Genomic DNA, 26,108 nt, shown 5'->3' on the forward strand with positions numbered 1-26,108 from the left:
ATTGTATTGTAAAATGTCTCTCTTGATGGGAGAAACCATAATACAAAGCCTTTTGTTGGAGAGGGGATCGGTTCCATGTAAATCCGGTCCCCAATTGTTGTCAATAGCTTAATTTCTCTCTCTTTTGAAGTATTATTCATGCTATCTAACTAGGTGTTATAATTTTTGTGTCATAATAATCAATATCTAATTCTCCTAAATGATTTTCTCATATTAAACTGATCATTTAATGTGGGGAAGTGCCAGGGGAGAAAAAGCTAGAATATTGGTTAAGCTAGCAGACCGGCCACAGTAGGGATCCAAAGGAGGGAAAATAGGGATCCAAAAGGGGGGCCATCTGCAAAAGAGCCATGTGCAACAATGGGCTAAAAAGACCCTAAGGTTCAGCCCATTAAGACTTCCAAAATGCTAAGGTTCCAAAATTCAAAGGTTGTGTCCAAAAGGTTAAAGCTTAGGGGGAATTGGATGCTTTGTGTGCTCTCCAAAGTAAATGCATATCCCTACATGGGAGGGGGCGAGCCCTTCTTCTAGGGGATGAGAGAGAAAGTCACACACACACACACACACACACACACACACACACACACACAGGCTCCCTTTACACAAAGGGAATTAAGGACACATGTCAGCTCCCTAGCCCAGATGCCCACAAGGTGTGCCCAATTCCTATTGGATGACCCTTGAAGTGGACCAATGAGAATTAGGCTAGTGTAAATTTAGCCTAATTAATTTTAAAACACTTAATAAAAAGAACCAATGAAAATTAAGTCTCCTGGATGATTATTGGACAGCATGAGAAGGGGTCCAATAGGAATTGAGCAGCCCAATGGGCTACTTAATTCCTATTGGTCAGAATGGAGAAAGGTCCAATCGGGATTTGATTCATTTAAATCAATTAAGTTTAATTGATTAAGCTCTCACAAAAGGGGAAATGGGGACACATGTCAGAAGGCTATCACTTATGCTGCTTATTAGCCATTGGCTGAGCTTGGCATTGTCCAATAGGGAGCCTCCAAGAGCAAATAGCAAGGGGGCTCGCCCAAGAGAGAGTGAGGGGGCTGATTTTTGCAAGGCATTATCACACACACACTCACACAATCTCATGTGTGAAGTAAGAGAAGACTATCTCTTCCCAAGCTTTAATGGAGAACTCATCACCTACTCCAAACTTGTGAGATAGAAGCCTACATCAACATACTCTTGGCTTGTGGATGCAAATCCAACCAAGAGCCAAGCTTCAATGCATGCTCATCTCCTCTACCAAGCTAATTATTAAGCTAAATCTATGCTAATATGAGTGATTATGTGAGGAGATGTACATCTTTCTCGTAAGATACTCCTTCTTCCTCTCAATCTACTCTCATACCCTTCTAGCTCTCACCATCTTCGAAGGTGTGTGAGGTCTTGGGTCTGAGAACGGGGATAATTCAAGTTGTGTTTGCTAAGTGTTTTTCTTAGTGCATGAAGCTTTCATCTTCATTGCACTAGCTAGTCTTGAAGGAACACAAAGAATTGTATTGTACAATGTCTCTCTTGATGGGAGAAACCATAATACAAAGCCTTTTGGAGGGGGGACCGGCTCCATACAAATCCGGTCCTCAACTGTTGTCAATAGATTGATTTATCTCTCTTTTGAAAGTATTGTCCATGCTATCTAACTAGGTGTTATGATTTTTGTTGCTCTCTCCACCCAAGCACTCTTGTAATTCTCATTAGGAATCTATTCTAATGAAATGCCCACTATGTTCATGCTAATTTCCGCTACACATAAGTTTTTAGACCATTAAATGTTACATTTTGTTGCTCTTTCCACCCAAGCACTCTTGTTATTCTCATTAGGAATCTATTCTAATGAAATGCTCACTGTTTACACACAAGTTACTAGGCCATTAAATGTTACAAGCGGAGAGAGAAGGATAGAACATGTGTGTGTGTGTGTGTGTGTGTGTGTGTGAGGGGGGGGGGAGGAGAGAGAGATCTTCATATATCTTGCAAAGAAGCATACGCGAGAGCTGATACAAGCCAGAGTGTTGGGAAAGTTTTCGATCACAAAGGTATGGCGATGGTTGGATGAGGGGGGCTCCAGAATGCAAGTCACTCCATGGAGTAGTAGATTCAGGACTCAACCATGGTATCGGCCAGCACGTGCAGTACAAATAGAAATGCAAGCTCGTTATAGCCAGAAGGAGTCAACTCCCCATTTTCTATAAATTCCAATTTCTAAGCTAGGTAGACTCCAGCTCATCAAAAGTTAGAAGCTGTATAAACATCCCCATTTTCTTTTTATGAGATCTCTGAGCATGTACAGAACTCACCAAGTGGAGTTCTTATGAGATCCAATGTGTTACATGGGTAGCATTAAATACCACCGCCACCCCTATGAGCGTATTACAGCTTGTAGATGTTATGAAAAAAATAATGTGCCGAGATATTGTACGAGGGATTATGTTAGAGAGAGAGAGAGAGAGGAAAAAAAGAGCAAGAGAGAATTTTAACTTCATAGGGAGTTATCCCAAGAGACCACAATGATCTATCTGAGGAGAGATGAACTCAAGACCTTTTATTTAAGAGGAAGAGTATAGCTCGTGATGATTGAGTAATAAATGCCATGCCTGGTGCATGAGCAAAGAGAGAAGGACCCAAAATGACCTTAAGCTCGAGATAAGATACAATTATCTGGAAAGATATATGTCTAAGTAGATGTGCAAGTCATCCACATCAGCACGACATCCTATGTGTGTGTGTGTGTGTGTGTGAACAATGGTTGGTTATCATGCCGGTGAGGATGGAGGAAGAGGAGGAGAGGAGGCGACATTGCTGTGGTCATGCTTCCTAAATTTGCTCACTGATGATCAGAGCAATTGCATTGATTTTGATATTTCTATTTATGGGTTGTAGTATAGGTCCTTTTTCGGTCTTAATAGGAGTTTGAAGTTAAAGCCTTGGGAGGAATTGGAAGGATGCTTGGAAGCAAAGCTAAAGACCAAGGCAACGAGGGAGACAATCCACCAATTTCGGAGGTGCAATTAGACATGGTTACTGCATTTTCTTGAAGACATCATTACAACCCTCCCAGATGATGTGGATGATATTTTGTTATGATGTTGAGGTTTTGGTAGAGGAAGAGGGTTGGTAATGGCAGCAATAAAGCATGTGGGTGCACGATGCATTTGGTCGTGGCTCAAGGGCGGCACAAGCAATGGCGCTGCAAGAAGGAGGACTTGCCCAGACTCGATGCAAGAGGTGTGGTGGCTAAGGCCTTTACACGCCACCTAGTAATATGGCACCATAGGAGAGCTAACAGAATGGGAGGGCATGCAGGCAATGCTTGAGGTGGTGAAGTTTAGCGAACAAGGCGAGGTCGATGTAGTGAATTGGTAGTGGCCATTGCTGGTGTGCAGAGGAAGAGAGATGAACAACACCCGTACTGGGGAGTTTTTGGGATGGTTGTAGTGTGTGGAGGGCAATTTGCATGTGGCGAGTGTTGGCATTCAGTAGCAACCTATGGGCAATGTCGAACAAGACAACAAACAATAGAGATGGATGTAGCACGCACATGGGCACGTTCAATCAAATGTTCTTTGCCCTTCAATGGCTACTAACCTGAATATACTCTCTCTCTCTCTCTCTCTCTCTCTCTCTCTCTCTCTCTCTCTCTCTTTGTGGAATGACTCTTGGTCTACCCACTTCCAGGGCTTTAACATCTCATGAGGCTGTAGTGTAGGCTTCCAATAAGATACAAACAAGGAATGACACTTGGTCTACCCACTTCCAGGGCTTTAACCTCTCATGAGGCTGTAGTGTAGGCTTCCAATACGATACAAACAAGAGAGAGAGAGAGAGAGAGAGAGAGAGAGAGAGGATAGGCGGGTGTCTCATCCACACCCTAGGCTGTTTTTAGAGGATGCAAAATGAGGGTGTGTCTCATGGCATGAATTAATTGCAAGATGTCCAAAAGGGTCATGAAGGGAGATTGTTTGTCGCATTGTGGGTGCCTTGGTTGTCATGTAAACCAAATGTGTTGTCATAAATCTAATATCTAACCAACCAAACAATTTTCTCATATTAAAATGATCATTTAATGTGGGAGAATAAATGGGAACAAGGGTTAGAATATAGACATGTACGTATGGATCTGTCTCAACACAGGGCCAAAGTTGAAGGGGTCCAAATGAGAGACGATCTGTTAAAGAGAAATACTACCAAATGGAGCTTAAAGACCTTTGACCTTAGGCAAAAGCTACGGTTGACCTTGAGGTGGCAATCCTACCCAAGCATGAGGTGCTTGTCGTGCTTGCTGACTAAGGTGCTTAAGGTGTTAACTTTTCGGAACCTTGCCCAATCTTGAGGTTCTTCTCATGATTAGATGATTAAGGTTCTTGAAGTGTTCAATTTGAACATGATCTCACAAGAGACATAAATGATTTTCATGCTTAAATGGTGCACTTCAAACATGATATCTGAAGAATCATACAAGACACATGTCAAATCCTCCCCATTTGGCCCTCATGATGTGCTTGAATCCTATTGGATAGGCTTTAAAGGGATCCAATGATTATTTAGATGCATTAAAACAAATAATTAAGATCTTCCTCTCAAAGAGGAAAAAGAGGACACATGTCCAAATGATATAATTAAATAATACAAAAGAGAGAGGGAGGGAGAGAGAGGTGGACCAAGCATGAGAGGGGGTATACTCTTCCACACACACACACACACACTCTCTCTCTCTCTCTCTCTCTCTCATTGTGCGAAGTGCAAAGTGCAAGAGCTCCATCTCCTTCTCCAAGTTTGTTGAGAAGTTGAGAGCCTACACCAACACTAGACTTGGCTATGGAATGCAGATCCAACCAAGAGCCATGTTTCAATGCTTAAGCTTTCCATCTTCTTAGGATCAAGTAGTCCCTCTGTAAACATTCTTTCCATCAAGAAGTGAGTACGCCCACTTTCCCATGACTTTAAGTCACTTTCTTCTTGGATGACACTAGGTATGGCTAAGGGTCTATGGAATTGGTGAGGTTGTTGTTGCGTAGGGAACATTGTGTCTGTAATCTGAATCTGCCTAGGTGCTAGTTCTAGATCCCTTTGGGTATCTTCTACCAAACTTCTTAATTGCTTGACTTGCTCAATCTCCTCTGTAGGGTTTGGATAAGTTGCTATCTTCTTCTTGGATCCTAGCCATTGTGGCTCATGATTATCTTCCTTGTTCGTTTCTATCTTAGTGGTCGTTTTGGTCTCCATGGTTTCACCTGAATCAGAATCCTCTTCAACGTCGTTCAATATACGGGGTCGTCACCAGTCCCTATGTCGGTCTTTGAACTAGGGTCCGACTTCACTGCTTTTTGCGATCTCTTCCTTCGTGTTTTCTTCTTTTTCTGAGATTGGGCAATTGATGTTGTGATATAATTTTGTTTTTGGAGCATCGATCGTGTGAGTACGTTTACTGGTACCACAGGTGTACTTTGTGATGGATCCTCGGTAACTTCACTCAAGTTTCATGGTGTGATCTTCGGTGCATTTGTATTATTTAGACATTGGGAAATCAAATGATCTATGCCACATCGATTACAGATGAGTATCGGCATTGTAGATGTGCTCGCTTCACTGGTTTGCATTAGTGTGGCGTTCTTTTGTAGCCTAATAGGACACTCGGCTACATGGTGTGGACCTCCACACTCATAGCATTGAAGAGGTGGTCTCTTAGCAGTGTAATTGATATTTTGGCCTCTTGCCGCAAGAGCAGCTACTTGATATACAGGTTTGACTTGTCCCCAATAGTCCTCCATGTAGTATTGTGGACTTTCTTCAAGCACATCTCGGGGGATTCACTCTATATACAAAACAGGATGCCACCTGCGCGAACAACTTTGATAAAACCCATATATATGACTCATATTAGGGAATATGACCCCCCTTTCTATGCTTATGCCATAATCAATGCTTAAAACTATCATACCCATATCTTACATATAGAATTAAGGCCTCACATGATCTAACTAAGTAAAACTAGTCAAAGAGCGTGTAGCATAGTGACTGGCAACGTACTAAGGAACCACTTATCTTTATAACTAGATGTATCCTCAATGTGTTTTAGTTTGACTTTCAAACTATGTGCCCGTTCAACCTGCATTCTAGGTACTCGTTTAATTTTGACCCATCTAAATTACTCAAAAAAATGGTTATAAAGTTTTGTTAGGTTCTTTGTGTAAATTTGCATCTATAAAAACTCTTTCTAGCTTTCATCCCTCAACAAATGAACTATAATCACAAAACAAGCAATTGATACAAAGTAGAGTTAGTTCTTGCATGTATCTTTGTATCTATTGAATCACAAGTTAGAGGGAATAATCTATTGGGAATCCATTATTTTGAAACACAAAAACTTCCTCTCATGTTTCCCTTTTCTCACTTCTATCTCCCCCCACCCCCATAAATATGATACCCCTTCCCTTATTTTTAAGCTTGGGAGATAATTATTGTTATGAAATTGATATTTTATTGTTTAATGCAGCTGACAGGTGGAAAAGGCTAAGGGTTATGTGAAAGGATCTCGAAAGCATATTATATTTTATAATTTATTATTCAAGTGCTCTTTTATGAGCTTTGGCCATTTATGACCGGCCGGCTAGTTTGTAATCACTTTGACCATTCAAGAAATCTATAAATGAAATACGTTGTCAAGAGTTTTTTGGAGCAAGGGATTGCACATATGTACATACACATGCATGGTGTATCAAATAAAGGATTGCCCATTTTCCATAGCCAGGTGGTTACGTGGGGCCCACATGTGTACAGGTAGGACAGGGTGTACATAGTGCATCGATTTTCATCGTTACCAGTACCAGTGTGTTTTTTCTACAATAATGAGGAGTTGATAGCGTGTAAAACTTCTCCCGGAAGCTATCCGCGGGCCGACGACATGAGGTAAGCAGGTGCGTCAGATGGCATCTAGTGGCGTCAGGACGTCGAATGGGGTCAGTACTTGCACACAGAGAAGTACTGACACGACGTGGGTGTTTTCTTGTGATACTTCTGTAGAAAGGTCATCATGAGGACCAATTTTTGGGGCCACTTCACGTGGTGGCGGGATGCATTATTGAGAAAAGCTAAGTGCCAGGTGTGCGCATGGATGCAGTACGGTGACAACTATGCACTGCGATGGCAGTTTTTGGCTTGTTCGGGGTTCGTTTGAGGTCATCTAAAATGCCAAGGGTGCCCAACTACTAAAGCTAAGTGTGGGAACTGAAAAAACAGAGAGAAGATCAGGAAAAACATGGAGAAGAGAGGAGGAACAGCCGCAGGTGTGTTTTTGCTGTTTTTGGAGCATTTTTTGGCCCTAAACTGCTCATCCGATGTCGGATTTGAGCACTTTGACATTGTAGACTGAGGTTTTGGGCCGTTCCGGATGCGATGGCGCTATTCATTTATGCCAAATTGCTCATTCTTTTTCTACTATTTTGGCTGTGTAAGTTTCTCCTATGAGCGAATTTTTTGCTCCAGTTTGTGATTGTATCTGGCTTATTTTACCCATATTGTGTGAGCTATTTGCCCCATTGGTGTTGGCCCAAGCTCATTTGTATCTAAACATCATAAATTCTCCTCTTTTGAGCTGAGTTTTTTGGGTGTGTGTGTGTGTGTGTGTCTCTGTGTGGAGTGGCAAAATGGATAGCCTCTCTCCTCTCGCTCCATCGGTGTGTTCCCTGTCTCGGCCAGGTGTGTTGTGTAAGCCAAGTGGTTCCCCCTAGTGTGTGTTTGTGTGTATCTTCCCAAGAGTGTGTGTCGAGTTGTTATAGAGACGCTCTGTGTGTTTCCATCCCGCTCACATTCTTTTGGCGCCCCCACGGAGGATCTTCTTCGAGTACCTTCTACTTCGAGCTTCAAGCTTCGAGATTCGGGATTACAGATTTCACGTAACAGGTTACTGGTTACAAGGACATGTAAAGGTACAGGTTATTCACACAGGTACAGGTAGCTGGAGTACAGTGATATACTAGCAGTGGTGTCACTTGCAGCTGTTGTGGGTATGCATCATTTTGGCTTTAATGGACGATCAAAATGGACCTCAGTTCACTCCTTTTCATTTAACACAAAGAATCCAGATGAATGTTCATGTGTCCAGGAAGATTTTTTTCCAGCAGCGCATAGTCTTTATGTTCGGTCCAAGAAGATTAGGAGAGATCCTGGAATGTCCTTTGCGTGTTGTAATTTTGATGATCAACTATGAAAACTCATTTGATGTGCATGTGTTTGTCCTTATCTAAAGACAAGCTCCATTGAATTTTCTAGGGATTGGGTCAGTAAAAAGTTGGGTTCTTGTACGTGTGTTCGAAGGGGTTCTCAAATCATTAAACTTGGGTAGCCATGGCTTTCTCTTATCCGGAATTTCATGGAAGAAGTGGTGAAGATGCGGAAGGCTTTCTGGAGCAAGTCGAGGTGGCATGCATAAGCAACAATATGTGTGATGAAGAGAAGATTTTGAGACTATTTGGATTGCTTTTGAAAGATGAGGCCCGTGTTTGGTTCATGGATTTGGAAGCTAAAGAAGCAGTGGCTTCTTCTTATGGTTTGAGTCTTGACAAGTTTATAGAAGCTTTTTTAGAGCGTTTCCAGGTTTTTGAAGATGCAAATGCAGTATGGAATGAGCTCAATGCTCTTAAGCAAGGTTCTTGTCCAGGTGTTAATGCTTATGTACAAGGTTTTACAGATTCATGGACTCGTTGGTGTGTTGCTCTTAAGGATGAGACCCTCCCTTGTTCATTGAAGAAAAGTTTTTTTGTTGATTGTTTGTCACCTTGGTTGCGGTTCGAGGTTGAGTTGAAGAGGCCCGAGTCTTTTGAAGATGCAGTATGCATTGCAAAGCACAAGGAATGGAAGTTTAAGCGTCTTGAGGAACATGGTATCAGTACAGGTATGCATGTGCAAGATGGATTTGACATGGAAGATGAAGTTAAGCCTAAGCAATTGAAAAGTAGCCTATCCTATGATGTTTCTCGTTTCTTCCCAAGGTCTATTGTGAAGAGTAAAGAGGTCTTGCAGGTTGACAGGTTTATGGAAGAGCCTAAAGAGGTGAGTAATGCTTTGGATACAGGATTGAAAAGTCTTGAAGAGGATGCATTGGCTACTTGTGTACCTTGTGATTCTAGGTGTGAGTGTGAGTGTGAGGTTGAGGTTATTGATGATGAGCACATATCTTTGGATACTAGTTCCTTGGAAAATAGGGAAGAGGGCAAGGTTGAGAGCCATTTTGTGGATTTGTTGGATGTGGAGCCTGTGTTGAAGCCATATTTTGATGTATGTGCAGTGATTGAACCGATTTGTGAGCATGATTGTGGTTTAGAGCAAGGATCTGTATTCTTGGAGACTGATCAACCCATGCTAGAAGCTATGGATAGTGGTGCTAGCGATGATTATGATGTGGATAAAGTTATGTGTGATGATGAGTATGCTTATGATGATGAGAAGGGGTTTGGCCTATATGAGTCCAATCTCAGCTATGTGGATGCCTATGCTAGGGATATGTGTGCTGCGGGGATACTTTTGTGCTTTGGATATCAACAACTTTACCTTCACACAATGATTTTAGCTAGTTGGGTGCATGATTTGCAGGTTGTTGCTATGGCTGGTGAAGCCAAGATGCCAGGTGATGAGTCACTTGAGTTGTCTCTATCGGTTGGGTTGAATGTGGCATGCAATATTTATGCTTTTGGAACTCCAGATAGGGCGGATATGTTAGTTGAATATGCCTATGGTGCAATTTGGTTGATTGTTGACAGATGTAGGTGTGGTGTTATGATGCTTCTTGTGAATCAGGCGATATGCCTTTGGCCTTTTGATCCAGGTGGAATGAGCATCTTCTAGTGCTGCTGCTGAGCATGAATGCTCTAGCAGGCTAGGGGGTGGGCAAATTATGTCAAGAGTTTTTTGGAGCAAGGGATTGCGCATATATACATACACATGCATGGTGTATCAAATAAAGGATTGCCCATTTTCCATAGCCAGGTGGTTACGTGGGGCCCACATGTGTACAAGTAGGACAGGGTGTACATAGTGCATCGATTTTCATCGTTACCAGTACCAGTGTGTTTTTTCTACAATAATGAGGAGTTGGTAGCGTGTAAAAATTCTCGAGGAAGCTATCCGCGGGCCGACGACATGAGGTAAGCCGGTGCGTCAGATGGCATCTAGTGGCGTCAGAACGTCGAATGGGGTCAGTACTTGCACGCGGAGAAGTACGGCACGACGTGGGTGTTTTCTTGTGATACTTATGCAAAAAGGTCATTATGAGGACCAATTTTAGGGGCCACTTCATGTGGTGGCGGGATGCATTATTGAGAAAAGCTAAGTGCCAGGTGTGCGCATGGATGTAGCAGGGTGACAACTATGCACTGCGATGTAAGTTTTTGGCCTGTTCGGGGTCCGTTTGAGGTCATCTAAAAGGCCAAGGGTGCCCAAATAATAAAGCTAAGTGTGGGAACTCAAAAAACAGAGAGAAGACCAGAAAAAACGTGGAGAAGAGAGGAGGAACAGCCGCAGGTGTGTTTTTGCTGTTTTTGGAGCATTTTTTGGCCCTAAACTGCTCATCCGATGTCGGATTTGAGCACTTTGACATTGTAGACTGGGGTTTTGGGCCATTCCGCACGCGATGGCGCTGTCCATTTTTTCAAATTCTTCATTCTTTGTCTGCTATTTTGGCTGTGTAAGTTTCTCCTATGAGCGAAGTTTCAGCTCTAGTTTGTGATTGTATCTGGCTTATTTTACCCATATTGTGTGAGCTATTTGCCCCATTGGTGTTGGCCAAAGCTCATTTGTATCTAAACATCAGAAATTCTCCTCTTTTGAGCTGAGTTTTTTGGGTGTGTGTGTGTGTGTCTCTGTGTGGAGTGGGAAAGTGGATAGTCTCTCTCCTCTCGCTCCATCGGTGTGTTCCCTGTCTCGGCCAGGTGTGTTGTGTAAGCTAAGTGGTGCCCCCTAGTGTGTGTGTGTGTGTGTGTGTGTGTGTGTGTATCTTCCCAAGAGTGTGTGTCGGGTCGTTATAGAGGTACTATGTGTGTTTTCATCCCGCTCACAACGTGCAAGAGGGAAATGGTCACTCTTGCACTGGGGGAGATTACAGCCAGTGCCTATGTACTTCTTCTCTCCTCTCCCCTCTTCTCTCTCACCATGCGAGGCGTAGCACTCCGCTCTTGGAGGTGCGCCTGGGCATGTTCTTATTCTCTCTCTCTCTCTCTCTCTCTCTCTCTCTCTCTCTCTCTCTCTCTCTCTCTCTCTCTCTCTCTCTCTCTCTCTCTCTCTCTCTCTCTCTCTCTCTCTCTCTCTCTCTCTGTTCGCATATAGCGTCGATTATGTGCTCGTGGATTCTCCCGGTATGGAGATTTTTTGCTTTTACGGCTTGCAGTATATTGTTTTTGGTATTTTGCAGGGCTCTCCACGCTTCCGTTTGTAGCAGTGGTATCAGAGCTATGGCTACGCCCGTGGTTATGCAATGATTACATATATGGCGCACTTTATCATTGAAGCTAAGTGTTGTCACCGTTTTTTTCATTCTAAATTTTAAATGATTATGTCCTCTTTCTTTGTCATAGAATGTTTATGCTTTGGTTGGTCTATACCTAATTATCGATTTGTGATCAATTCAAATCTAGATACAGCGCTTTGCAATGCATAATAGAGAGATTAGTTGCTTTTAGTTGATGCATACTAGGAAAAACTCAAATCGGTTGACTACTATGATGAAGCAACCAGTGTATGTGCGGTTGCAATAAGAGTACCTTGCATATGAATAATCATGGTAGATCAATTAATAATAGACGAGCTTATGACAAACTTATTATAGAGATTTTTTTTTCACATTGTAATAGAAACTACCTGGCACAATTGTGCACAACGCGACCGATTCGAGGTGACCTTATGGTGGGAACCACCTCATAGGAGGGTTTAATTTTCATTTAATTCACTATATTGTTGTAAACGGACATCATTGTCATCATCGCCACTATGATGGTCATCGCCATCCTCAACGTTCAAAGACCTAGCCTAGTCATCAGCCCGAGATGACATCAACAATGCTCAACAGTTTTTTCTCTTGCGTCATCATATGACGAGATCGTGACCCTATCAGTGGGAATGCAAAGCTTAAAGACGAGCAAAACCACTCTTCCACAACCGGGCAAAACCAAGTGTGTATGTGTGGTTGGCATGCACCCCACGAAGGCAGAAGCGTGTGCGTCTCCCTTGTCTGCAACTGAAGGCAGCTTCACCACGCGCTGCCAAGGACGCCACCTTCTCCCCTTCTACCTACAAAGGGCTCGCAACAAACCCTGTGCCAATCATACGCTACCTGGCAGCCCACCTCCGTTGGCTTTTCTCTTCCCATTCGGCTCTTCAGCCTGCAACGACTACCCGGCTACTTGTTTCGTGCGGTATCAACCACTCTTTTTTTATATATAGCTTAACTACTCCCCCGTCACCCATCCAACTCTCCTCTCCGGGTTCCTGCTTTATCTGCGCCGCCCTCCACTGGAGTGGACCACCCTCCATCATTGCATGCATGCCCTGCCACCCTTTGTCCTCCTAACCACTCTAGGGCTTGGCTCCATCTACTACCACAGAACTCAGCCCTGATCTGTTACGTCTCTCTCTCTCTCTCCAACCACGTGGTCGGTTGCGGTCTGCAGCATACCTTTACCAACCAACCTTCTCCCTCTTTCTAGACGCCACGCTGAGGCTATAGTTTACTATACGTAAGTGCACAGCTGTGTGGGCGCCGCCTTTTCTTTAATCCCATGCCACACACACAGCCACTACTCAGCAGTAGACCAACCCACACTCCCTTCTCTCTCTCTCTCTCTCTCTCTCTCTCTCTCTCTCTCTCTCTCTCTATTGAGAGCCCATCAAAGCTAACCTTCTTTGTCTCTCTCTCCTCGGCCGCCTGCTTTCTTGATCATCACCTTTGGTCTCATGCAGACCAGGAGCCACCGCACACCGTCTTTCACTCTGTCCATCTCTCCCTTTCTCTCTTTCTTTCTCTCTCACCCCACTTCCCTGCATCCTGCAGCAACACACATACAGAGGAGACAGCTAGAGATCAGCAGAAAGAGTGTGGCGTACAGACTCATAAGCTGGATCAAAACGCCGCTGACCTCTGTCGGCTACCTCTCCTCTAGCTTTGTGTCGAGCGGCCCTCGTGTTGGCTGTAACCAACCTCTTTTTGACTACAGTTAGACGTAGCCTGCCATGCAGATCAGTCGATGTAGCGCAACGGCTTGCAACTCGACCTTCCTTGACCAACCTTAGTAGGAGGGATCACCTTGCCATTTTGCATACCTTGGGAGGTGTGCACACATGTTTTGAAGGTGGCCTCGTTACCTTCTTGGCGAGGTTTGATGCAAGGCGCAGGATCTGCTTCGCATTTTTGGACTTTGTGCCAGTAGCTCACATAATTGATTCCATAGCAGGGATATCCATCCTTCTTATGGGTGAAGAAAATTCCATTTCTGCTAATCGTTTTGGTCTCGGGGTATCTTAGTATCAGGCATCGCTCTCACGTCTTCAAAGCAATACGTTCTTTTCCTAGACTAGAGCTCACTTCGTCTCAAGTACTGCAGCTTACATGCCGTGAAGAAGTTGCTAGCATGCGACACAAAGACCGTGTGAATGATGCTACCGTGTTTCTACGTATGATTGACCAGCCTGAGCTTATAGTAACCTGTGTTGTGTATGCCACGATATTCTTTGTGTCCAACACTCTCTCTGTTGGGCCGGTCCTTTCCATTGTCAACTGGAGATCGTGGATAGAATCTTGATTAAATCTCCCTGTCTCTCTCCTAGTATGACTACCTACACACACGGCCATTGACAAAGCTCTTCTGCGACGGCCGCAATACTTTCTCAGCGACAACAGGCCGCTACCAAACATCCTCGAACAGTGACGACGATGATTTCAGCCTGAAGATTTTCATTTTTTTTACTTTACTTCATTTTATTTTGTATCTAGACATTGTATTAGATCCATAAAGAATGTCTGAGTTTGGTCCCATAGCACCTTGAAGACGCATAATATAACATTTTATTTCATTTCGCTCTCTCTCTTTCCCCTCCAAGTACCTCTACTTCCAGCAGAAAACATTGACGAAGTTATTCAGCGATTAGTACAATACCTTCTCCGACAACATACTAGACAAGCTATCAATATTTTTGGAGTGCTAATAAAAAAAATTACCGGTATTTAGACTTTGCTCAGTATAAAAACATCATGATTCCTATATGTTATTTTTATCACTTTCACTAATTACAAATTAATGAAGGATTAACGCTAAGCTATCCCATGATTTACAAGTAACACGTAATATCAAGGAGGGATAATACGACATGATAAAAAATAGAAACGAATTCGATAAGTGCACTTCTCTTGGGTGCGTAATTGCATAGATCTATGTTCCTGGGAGGTGATTTTTGTAGGATTCTTTCTTACTTCAAAATATGCACATAGTAATCCACTTCTTCATGTTTATGTAAGACTATAAGGGTCACATGAGATGTGAAGTTTTAAAACCATCACAAGACAATCTATCTTGTCCTGCATTATCATTTCCTGATTCTCCGCACTATAATAGGATTGACTTTCATTCGATGTTTTATTTTATTTTTATTTTTTTCCTCTCTCTCTGTTCTACAACACACCTTAGAAGACAATTCCTAGCATGAAACATGTGCAATAAGAACAACAGTTCCAAACTACAATCGGTATGATTACTCTTGTATGCGTACAAAATAGATAACACTTTGCAACAAGTCCCATATCTACTCATGACTACTCCAACTTCCCACCCATTCCCCATATTTATTATCCACTGTATTTCCCTTTTTCAGTGACATTAAGGTCAAATTACACAAGCAATGTTCTACATCACATGATCTTCTCTGTGATTCCGTTTATTAATTCCGGTTGTCCAATATCAAGCATTCATAAGTGGGCCTTCAAATTATTGCACTTAAAAAAATCCTGAAGATTTTTTATGGGTTTTCTCGTCTTCGTATGGCTCACTGTTATATTTTACTAGTTGTTGTACAGTAGCACTGCTCCACGCCATTACCTTTATTTCCTTTACCACAATTTTAAGGAAATAAATGTAGCTGTCTTGATTGACCTTACTCAAATGATTTTTATCAGGATCTTTACTTGTTTTTGCTACATTTCTCTAACTCATTTAAGGATTAACAAAAACCTATGTAGACCATAATGCGAGGACGTCAGATACGTAATCTCTTTACTTTATTTTGCAAACTCATTTTTACAGCTTTTGTACTAATCTCCTAACCATATTTTATCCGATTTTATGATACCCTCTTACACTGCTAAGGTCATGCCCTCTAATTGTATTGAAAGGAATTTTTGCTGAGATGCTTTGTCAATAAGATATGCAGCTACTCCGGTGAGCTACGGTGCTCTGGGATACTGAACAACAATTTGTAAGTACTTTGATATACTCCAAAGTGGTGTTACACAGATAGTGAATATTTTTCTCCTTTATGTCTTGTCCAGTCCATTGGTCACATGCACACAGATCCGCCGATTTAGGCAGTGTGTAAATGCTCATCCTGGTGCAGATTCGCCGATCTAGGTAGCACAACAACAAACTACCGATTCACACTTTTTCAACAATACTAAATGCAAATTCGCCGATTTAGGCAGCACGTCGGGTGTAGATTTTCCGGTTTAGGCAACATCGATCACAAAATCATGCTGCAGTGGCTGGCCACCACTATAGCTGGTATGATTTTGTTACCCGGGTACATAATAAAAGTAATTTGGATTTGGACTTATATTGTGGAATTGGAATTGGATTGGGATTTGGTATCTGGTGATTATTATGGTAGTGTTTATTTGATGAGACTGACATTATGAGATTGATGATGAGTGTGACCAATGATATCCTGATTCATCAGGGTATGACATATACTGCTTATTCTAGTGGTATGGGACACTAGAATAGGTAGTATGTGGTTGACAACAGGCATAAGCAATGTTGTCTAATTTTATGGATTTTCCACTATTTGATATAGGTTCTAATCATTGTTTTTGACAAGTATTGTTTGCAGATTTTTATCTTCGCAACTGAGGACAGTTGCTTTCCAATGGAGAGGTATGTTATGGAATTGATATTTTATTGTTTAATGCAGTTGAAAGGTGGAAAAGGCTAAGGGTTATGTGAAAGGATCTCAAAAGGATATTATATTTTATAATTTATTGTTCAAGTGCTCTTTTATGAGCTTTGGCCATTTATGACCGGCCGGCTAGTTTGTAATCACTTTGACCATTCAAGAAATCTATAAATGAAATACGCGCAAGAGGGAAATGGTCACTCTTGCACGGGGGGAGATTGCACCCAGTGCCTGTGTACTTCTTCTCTCCTCTCCCCTCTTCTCTCTCGCCATGCCAGGCGTAGCACTCCGCTCTTGGAGGTGCGCCTGGGCATGTTCTTTCGCTCTCTCCCGCTCTTTATCTCTCTCTGTTCGCGTATAGCGTCGATTATGTGCTCGTGGATTCGCCAGGTATGGAGATTTGTCCGTTTTACGGCTTGCAGTATATTGTTTTCGGTATTTGCAGGGCTCTCTACGCTTCCGTTTGTAGCAATTATTGGGGGTCTACCCCTAACTTATACGCTTATGTAAATTGTTAAAAAAACCCCCTCCCTTGCACTTACGTGGTGCAATAAGTTATTCATGGTGGATCCCCCGGGAAGCATCCATCCCATAGGAAATATTAGGCTCTATATCTTCCTCACACCCTTCCAAACAAGCAATAAATGACTCACAACACACTTGATTCACTGAAGTGATTCTCGGATGTGGTGGTTGCAGTCCTAGCATTGGATGTGGTAAATGTGTTGTTTGAACAACATTTTGGGCCCTAGGGACCATGTGTTGTGCTGTTTGTTCAAGAGGTGGGGCCGGCATCAATGCAGGCAATCGAGGTGTGTCCGTCCATGCTGAGGTTGGTCTATTGGCCATCGCGCGCTTAAATACTATGAAATCCTTAGCTTGATTACCATACCTCCCCCACATGCATTGCAATTCCCATTGAATTTCACTCTAAAAGTAGGACATTCACTGGTACTATGAAGTCCATAGCGTACTAAGCACCATTGATGCTCCCTTCTTGGATACATATGATTGTTTTGTGGAGCACGATTTTCTCTAAGACTCTCTTGAATAGCCTTGGTGAGATCTGCTAAAGTCATCTCATATATCTTTGGCTAATTAGCAAAAGGCTTTAGTGTCATTGGCCGATGCCCTGATGCTTGCGAGCTAATAGATTTAGTCTCAACAGACACTCTTTCTCCTTGAATCAATAAATTATCCTCCAATTGGATCACGTTGGTGGTGACTGCTTCCCGAGTGGTGATAGTTCTAATGACTAGGCCATTGCAGATATCCTCATGTCATAATCCCCTAATGAATCTATCAAGCAATTGATTATTATTGAAGTGCTCATTTGGATTACAACGAGAATTCAAATGCTTCAAGCGACTAATAAAGTCTCTCACCGACTCTCCTTCCTCTCGTTGGGCTTTCTGGAGCTGAGAGGCTACACCCCAAAGCACTCCCTCTCGTATGTATTCTTTCAAGAACACTCTCCTAAGAGTAGGGTAAATCGTTGTTTCTTCCACCCTTAGGGTTCTATACCAATCCCCAGCCTTTCCACTTAAGGTTAGGCTTAAAGCATTGCTCCTATATAGGTCATTGTGTTCTCCTAGAGAATCGCATATTTGTTCAAACACTTCGATATGCTTTCTCACATCCCTGTCTCCACTAAACTTTTGTGTGAGCTTGGCTATTTGTACTGCCTTACTTCTAGGCTCTCTATCAAGCGTGTTATGCATATTCTCAGTAATAGATCAACCTATAGCTTGAGAAAATGTTTCCAAGTCACCTAAGTGAGTAGGCACCGTGGATGAAAGCGCTCCAGAGACTACATGTGGAGTAGGTATTGGCATTGGGATTGGCGCATATGGAGCCCTTGGGTTCCATGTTGGGTACAATGTTGTGCCATGTGGTGGCCCAAAGCTCATATGTGTGGCCCTAGGCATAGCAGACCTCCGATGTGACATGCTAATGCTAGCCGGTATAGTCCCATGGAAATAAGAACTTTGGTGTTGTGGTTGTGGAGCATAGATAGTTGAAACAATGGAAGGGGTAGGGACTACATGTGTGCGATGACCCATAGGTGCATACGATTGGTACACAACTGTAGTTACTGTTGCAGGCATTGAGCTACCATGTAGTGGTGCTTTACTAACAAATGAGGTCCATGGCGTGTTTCTTGGCATGCCCATCATTGGGGTAGGCATGGTAGCCGTGGTGTCATCAAGGAAAAGATGAGCTAAACTTGGAAAGGTAAATCTATCACAAGGTAAATCTATCACTTGTGGGCTCAAGTTGCACCGAGACCCCTGGCAAAACAACATATGGGAAATCGATCAGACTTACCAAGGGAGTCTCCATTTGCGATAAGGTCGGTTGTTTAGCCTTCCCTGTATCCAAGAATCTCATGAGACCCGTTGAAGGCATGTTGATCCCCTTGTTCTGTCTCTCTAACTCAATGAACCTATGGGTGACCTCACAAACACTTTGTTGTTGATTCTCCACACTAGTAGCGTCCATTGTGGATTGTAGGACATCTAACCAATCCACGTGATAGGTGTGACCTGTGTATAGGTCGGTTATGGTTAATTTTATTTGCGAGTTAATCAATTCATTTTTTTTTGCTACAGGTGATGCTTTTTCGAGTTTATAGAAGCATGGATTTCACTCATATGTATGATCTCTAAGGTGGCGTTGTGTTATGTTAAATAAGTACCGAGGGAAGGAGAGAGAAGAAGGATTAGATGGAGAGAGAAAAACACACTTGTGAAATAGAGATAGGATCGGGGTGTGAGAGTACCGACAACGAGAGAGAGAGAGAGAGAAAGAGAGTGAGAGTGGGAGATGAGGGGAAGAGAGGAAAGATAGGTTCAAAATGAAAAAAGTCCGGGCAAGAAGGATCTCAAGCCGGTTCAAATTATTTCATTTAGTAACTTGGTATATAATTGTTTATGTGTTGGTTTAATGTATATATTTTATAAATATCCCACATTTTAATTGAGATGAAAGTGGAGTTAAGTAAAAGTGGAGTTTTGTTGTGAAGAAGGAGGTTGTGTGCACGTTTTCTACTCACGTGTGTGTGTGTGTGTGTGTGTGTGTGTGAGAGAGAGAGAGAGAGAGAGAGAGAGAGAGAGAGAGAGAGAGAGAGAGAGAGAGAGAGAGAGAGAGAGTTTGCATGTTCATATGTGTGTGAAAAGGTTCCAAAGCCGGGTCCATAAATAATGTTTTCCGAGCCCTTAGAGAGGCATTTAGTGGTGGTTACTCATTGCACTATTATATGCCTATAGTATTCATAGGAGAATAATAATCATAGTGTTTCCCAAGCCCTTAGAGAGGCAGTTAGTGGTGTCTACTCATTGCACTATTAGATGCTTATAAATCTTATAGGGGAATAATAATCATAGTGACAAATCATGCAAATTTTATTGCACGCCCCACTTTAAAAGTTAGTGGTGGATTAGTAGACAATTATAATATTCATATTGACAAATCATGCATATATTATTGCACGCTCCAATTTAGCAGTTAGCATATGTTGCATGGGACCCCTCATGTCACTAACACATGCCACTCTTCCATCACTATCAATTCTTTTTGAGAGCATGCTACTTTAGGCTATATAAATGTTACAAGGCAAGCAGCATATGCTGCACAATTGAATTGGAGGTGCTAATCAAGAGAGATTTTTTCATTTTCCCTGTACTTATACAATGCCAATAGGATATGCAACTACTGGTAATGAGGTAGTTGAAAAAATCCATGAAGAGCTTCACAAACTCCCCCCCAATGCACCCCTTGAAGAAAAGAATACGTTTACACATAGAGAGCGTGACACAAACAAGGCGATCCGGATGTTCAACCACCTTAATCGCGCTCGCAACACCGGAGACCAGGAACTCAATGATGGCTTTGAGAATGCGAGAAGCTCTGGGCAAGTGGGAGACATGGGGGTACATAGACAACTCTCGAAGGGCCGCTTCACAGGCGGAGATTGACCATTTGCTTGTCTGCAAACGCACAATCAACCTGGTGGACATCTCTGGCTCTAATGTGGTAGAAGATTGAGTCAAGATTTAAGTAATTATGCACTAAATACATATAGTTAAATAAATATGCACTATCACATGATAAATTGTACTAGTGTGATGCAAGCTGTACTCTGTGTGTGTGTGTGTGTGTGTGTGTGTGTGTGTGTGTGTGTGTGTGCAGGTTTGATTCCCTACCTAATCATGTAAACAACTTTTTTAAATTATATGATGCTTATTTTAACTATATGATGGTGTTCCACTCTTCACTGCCTTGGCGAGAATAATTCATATGTCTCTGTCTAACTTATTATTATTGAAGTAGCTGTGATACTTTTAATCGGCCTGGTCTACTAACACATCTTCAAGATCTGTCGTAATTTAGGATATTGTTGATATCTTGTAGCTAAAATGAACCACCAAATGTAACTACAAGCTGTTTTAAAGCCAAACGTAAAGAAAATCGATATGAGTTTTTTATATGATGCAAGAAAAAGATGAGCATGTCTTTAGTATTTACCCTACTTTTAGTAGAATGTTGTTTCTTGTCCATGTAGGTGTTGTTGCAAACAAGGATGAATGCCTAATAAGACAATTTGAAACTAGGAATCTAAAAAATATTGATGGTTGTACTTGTTTGGGCAGAGACCTCAAAGTAATGATACACGCATAGACTCTTGCATATAAAATAGTAATTAAGAACACTTTACTAAGTTGAAGAGCTGCATACGTACATAAACACACACATATAAATAACTATATATATTTTATAAACAAGTACTTAAAAACACTTTACCGAGTTGAAGAACTGCTTACGTACATAAACACACACATATAAATAAATAAATAGATAGATATTATATATATATATATATATAATATAAATATTATATATAAAACTATATATATTCTTAGACCAACAGTGTAAAGAAATACTGACAAGCAAATGAAATTTTGACAGCATAACAACGTGAAAAATTTAAAAAAACCCATTCCATACTTGCTTCTGTGAAAGCTTGCCTAACATTCGTTAAGCTTTCCTATTCTATACTTGCTTCCGTGAATCTTGCCTAACTTTTGTGTATACATGAAACCATGATTATGTTTCTAAACATGAACAAAAAGCATGATTATATTCAAGCAATCAAAATTTCGGTAGCATAACGGCGTGAAAATACAAACAAAAAAATTTCCCATTCCATACTTGCTTCCGTGAAGCTTGACAAACTTTTCTGTATACATGAAACCATGATTATGTTTTCAAACATGAACAAAAAGCATGATTATATTGACAAGCAATCAAAATTTCGGCAGCATAACGGCATGAAAATTCAAACTAAAAAAATTCCCATTCCATACTTGCTTCCGTCTGCTCACGGGAAGAAGAAATTACATACGCAAAAAAGCATGTGTTGGTATATTACTTTGGTAAATCCAAATCTCTCAACTAACTTCTATCTAGCATAATAAATATGAAATCATGGCTGAATTGATAAGAACCATCAACACCAACAACATGTCTTCAGTAATACCAAAAAAATGGCACCCAAAAACCATGGTCACACGTCGTTCCATAAAAATCACAAACTAGAAAAAACGATACATAATACCAATGTTGGTATCAACTAATGGCAATGTGATCCGGGCTCATATTGTTGCCAATCAGTCTCCTCATCGCTATCTGCATCAACTGCTGAAATAGCACGTACACATGGAGCCTTGAAGCGTGAAAGATGTTGATGGAAGACCTCTGGATCACTATCTATACAGAGACAGTGTCTAGACAACTCAACGCAAACATTGCCCAAGCCACCACATCCAGAAAAGATATCAACAATGTAGGTGTGCTCTGCAGTAAATGTCCGCACAAGCCAGCTAAAAAAAGCAAAAAATAGGCGCATTTTTACTTTATGTAACATAGTCCAATAACACATAGTAGGAAGCATATATTCTTACCAAAAGAAGTCAAGGCTACGCTCGGAGGCACCTCTAAGAGCGTGTCCTCCAATGTACACTCCGTCGACGCGCTCCACTAGGATTCCGGACTTGGCATCGAAAGAGTTGTTTTCCACGCTCTCTCCATCTCATCGATCGTAGATAGGACGTTGACCCTTCTGATAAAACAATCCTAACAATAGTGTTTCCACCTACAAATTACAATTAGAATGTGATCTAATTGAAGAAAACTATGAGCATGCTTTTCAATCAACAAATAAATTTACTTACTCTCTCAATCTCAATGGTCTTTCGCACATAACCATCGGGGATCAAAATAAAGATGGTGTGCATCATTTTGAATCCCATCTCGATGCCATGGTTAAACACAATGCCAAAGTGATCAGTGGAGCTTAGGGTGATGTACCACCCATTGTCTGGCACATACTTTGAAGCTATTACGTCCACTTTCTTACTTAATTTTCGAGAGAATTGATTCCATGGAGGGACCTGCATAATACACATTGTTAATTTAATTAAAGTTACAAAACTATCATAGACTGTCCATTGTGGTTTTGAAGGATGCATACCTCGTTCTCCGAAAAATTTTCAACTTTAAAGTTTATTGGAAAATCCGCAAACAAAAGAGAGGCCACTTCATTGCTCTTTTCCCCATCAACATGGGCTGAATGAAGAAAATCCAAGATCTTGCATACAATCAAATACATGTATTTCAAACATTCACAACACACACCACGCATAGTTAGTCTTTCTTTTCACATGTGTTTACCATTTCTCATCATCGAGAGAAATTTTGTAAACATCTAGCATGTTGCCAATAACGGTCACATCACAATCTATGGAAGGCACTGCATAATCAGAAAATAAAATATTTCATCAAGAATTGTTGAGTAGAAAGAAAGTGACAGCTAGATATCTATACAAGCAAGTTTACCTGCGGAGCCTTGAGCACCTTTTTGGTTCTTTTTGGGAGACTTCTTGGGCTTCTTGGATCTAACAAAATCCAATCGTTTCTTTATAGAGGAGATTGTACTATTGTTTACTCTTTTCGAAGAGGTGGCTTTCTTGGAAGCTGAGCCAATCTCCTCAATACCATTTTCATTTCTTTCAAGAACGTGCTCTAAAGCAAACAAAAATATATTTCTCACAAACATAATCTAAATAGTATGAGCACTTTAACAATTTTGTAGTTATTATAAATGCCAAAAATAACCTTTATATAAGTTCCCTTCATCACGTGGGTAGGTGCCTCAAGTGTAATCTAGCCACCAAGGGCAATACTCAATTTCCCAAGCAATCAAACCATAATCTCTCATCCATAGTGGATACATACACTCCTCACAAGAGAGGTCCCTCCAACTTTCAACAGCAATTAGCAACTTCTCCAACAAAGTTTGATCGTAAAGCTAAATTAGCCATCTACATAAAATGCAATAAACTTTATTTGAGATCCTTTCCTAAGTGACTTCTTTATTATACAAACTCTAAGTAAAAAAAATAGAATAAAAACCATAAAGATATCAATTGTATTACCTGAATAATACTCTCCTCGAAGATTCCATAAGCTCTGGAATTTTTTTATCCGAATCTTTTGTGTTGAGCTTACTCCAAAGCTCCACAAAAGCTTTATCAATGTGGTCCCTCAATTGGTGATGAAACCATGCTTCAAAGCCCTCCGACATTTCTTCAATCATTTTCCCTTTGATCCTCAAGCATTGCTTCAAGATACTTCCCCAATACCACTCTTTACGCAAGTACATTCTAAATTTCATTGCACTAATATAACGCTCAGAAGTAACATCATCTACACGGCAATGCATCAAAGAGTGCAATATTTCCTTTTTCCTATAGAGCAAACAATAAACAAACCATAAATGCATTGATTCATTTGATGATTTCATGTGTATTTTTTATCCAAAAATTATTACCTCTCTGTTGATATTTTAGAAGTTTCAAAAGAGTGGACCTTGTCTCTTGTAAGCCCCACTTGATCCTTTTCTCTTATCTAATTGAAGTTAAATAATAAAGAGAAGAACCCCTGGCCATTGGCGGGGTTGGCAATGGCCAACATCTATGTTGCATAAGCACGAGATCAAATCAAATCAATTTTTCAATCAAATAAATCAAATTTAAATGACATGTCAACTTACAATTTTGTAGAAATTCAAACATAAACAGTTAGAAGAGAAAGTGTTTACCTTATAAACTCTTTCTTTGAATATTTTTTCTACTCTTCCTCGAGCAACCATTTCCTTTTCCGGCAGACAGTGAAATCAAGGGATCATTGATCTCTTACATCTCTTTGATAAGAGACAAGTCAAAGTCTTCCTTTTGTAGAGAAAATGAAAAAAAAGTAAGATTTTACAAAATAATGTCAAGTTTTAGAAATTACATAAAAAGTGTACTTTAAGGCAAAAAAATATACCTTCCATATGAGCACTGCTAATAAAAGAGCAGGAGCGTTGTACCAACTCCCTTTAGATGTCTTCTTCTCACAAGCAAGCTCTACCTCTATCCATCGAATCCAATCATGGGGAAAGTCTTTCATTAAAGAATCTTTGCTTGCCACAGCCATTTTTTGGAACAAGAAGATCTCCTGCCCAAAATTTGTGCTCACAGTGGTTCTACCAATCCTAAACCACAATATCTTAAATAAAATGGCAGTAGAATGACATCGATAAAGTAATAGCAATAACTTTCAAAACAACAAATGTGCCTACTCATTTTGAGAGCGCAAAGCTAGCATAAGCTCCCCCTCTGCACTTCTATCAACATAGACAAATTGACACTTCACAGAACAATGTCTCCACTTTATCATTGAAAATTCTACAACAACAAAAAAGAAAATTAGAAAGCATAGAGTAATACAAGTCAACTTTACATTAAACAAAAAAGAAATCACTTATGTGGTTTTATTAAGCGCATCCAAGTTTTCAAACGGTGATTACCATCCCAAACGATAAATTTTTTTCCCCGTAAGTCTTCCCACTCAAGGGGAAGGGAATTATCAAAATCATCGCTTATTTCTCGCCAAATAGGCCCTCATTCATCTTTGTCTAAGTCGGAAACATAATGTTGATCATGGCCTGGCTTCTTAAATGACACAAGAAATGGAGCTCCAAGCACACTGTATCCAAACATCTCAAACCTTTTCACCAAGCCCTCAATGCCTGGACCCACCGCTCTAATGGCTTCATTTTCCATCAATCTGTAGAGAGGAATGCGAGGAGGTTCCCCACCTCTCTTTGCAATAAACCCCTCTACAATCTCCTCCAATATTCGACCATGAACATCCTTTCCAAATACTGTTGGGGATGATCGGGAGGTTTAGCAACAATTGTTGTTGCTTCAGACACGCTGTGAGCCACCAATTCACCTTATGTAGCATGAATATCTATGAACACCTCTTCTTCATGCACATCACCCAAAATATCCTCCTTTCGACGGACATTGGAAGAAGCAATGGAAGATCGTGCATTGGCCCTATGCCCTGTAGTGCCAAACCTTAATGTGTATCCTACTCCTACAAGCAAAAAACAATAAGAACACAACTAGTTTAGTTAGTATGATGAGACAAAAAAAAAAACACAAATAGCTGAATGTATTTGAACTTACTTTGAGAGATACCTATCCTGCCACGTTTAGATGGTGTACGAGCCATAATCTATCAACCACAAACAACAAAAATATTCTTAGCAATGACAATACAAATATAAACTTCTAAATTTTGGCAGCATAACGGCGTTAAATGCAAATTTAAAAAAAAAACATTCTCAACTTGCTCATGGAAAGAAAAAATACAAATCCACTTTGACATTTGTATACCTCTTCTCTACAACGACCTGTTCTTACATCATTGTAATTGTTACTGTAAGTGTGTTTAGTATGTGTGTATGTAAGTGTGTTGATGTGTGTGAATGCAAGTGTTTATATGTGTGTGTGTGTGTGTGTGTGAATGTAAGTGTAATATGTGTGTGTCTTTAT

This window comes from Adiantum capillus-veneris, chromosome 7 (assembly GCF_014529385.1).
Source record: "Adiantum capillus-veneris isolate H3 chromosome 7, ASM1452938v2, whole genome shotgun sequence".
Classification (NCBI taxonomy): domain Eukaryota; kingdom Viridiplantae; phylum Streptophyta; class Polypodiopsida; order Polypodiales; family Pteridaceae; genus Adiantum; species Adiantum capillus-veneris.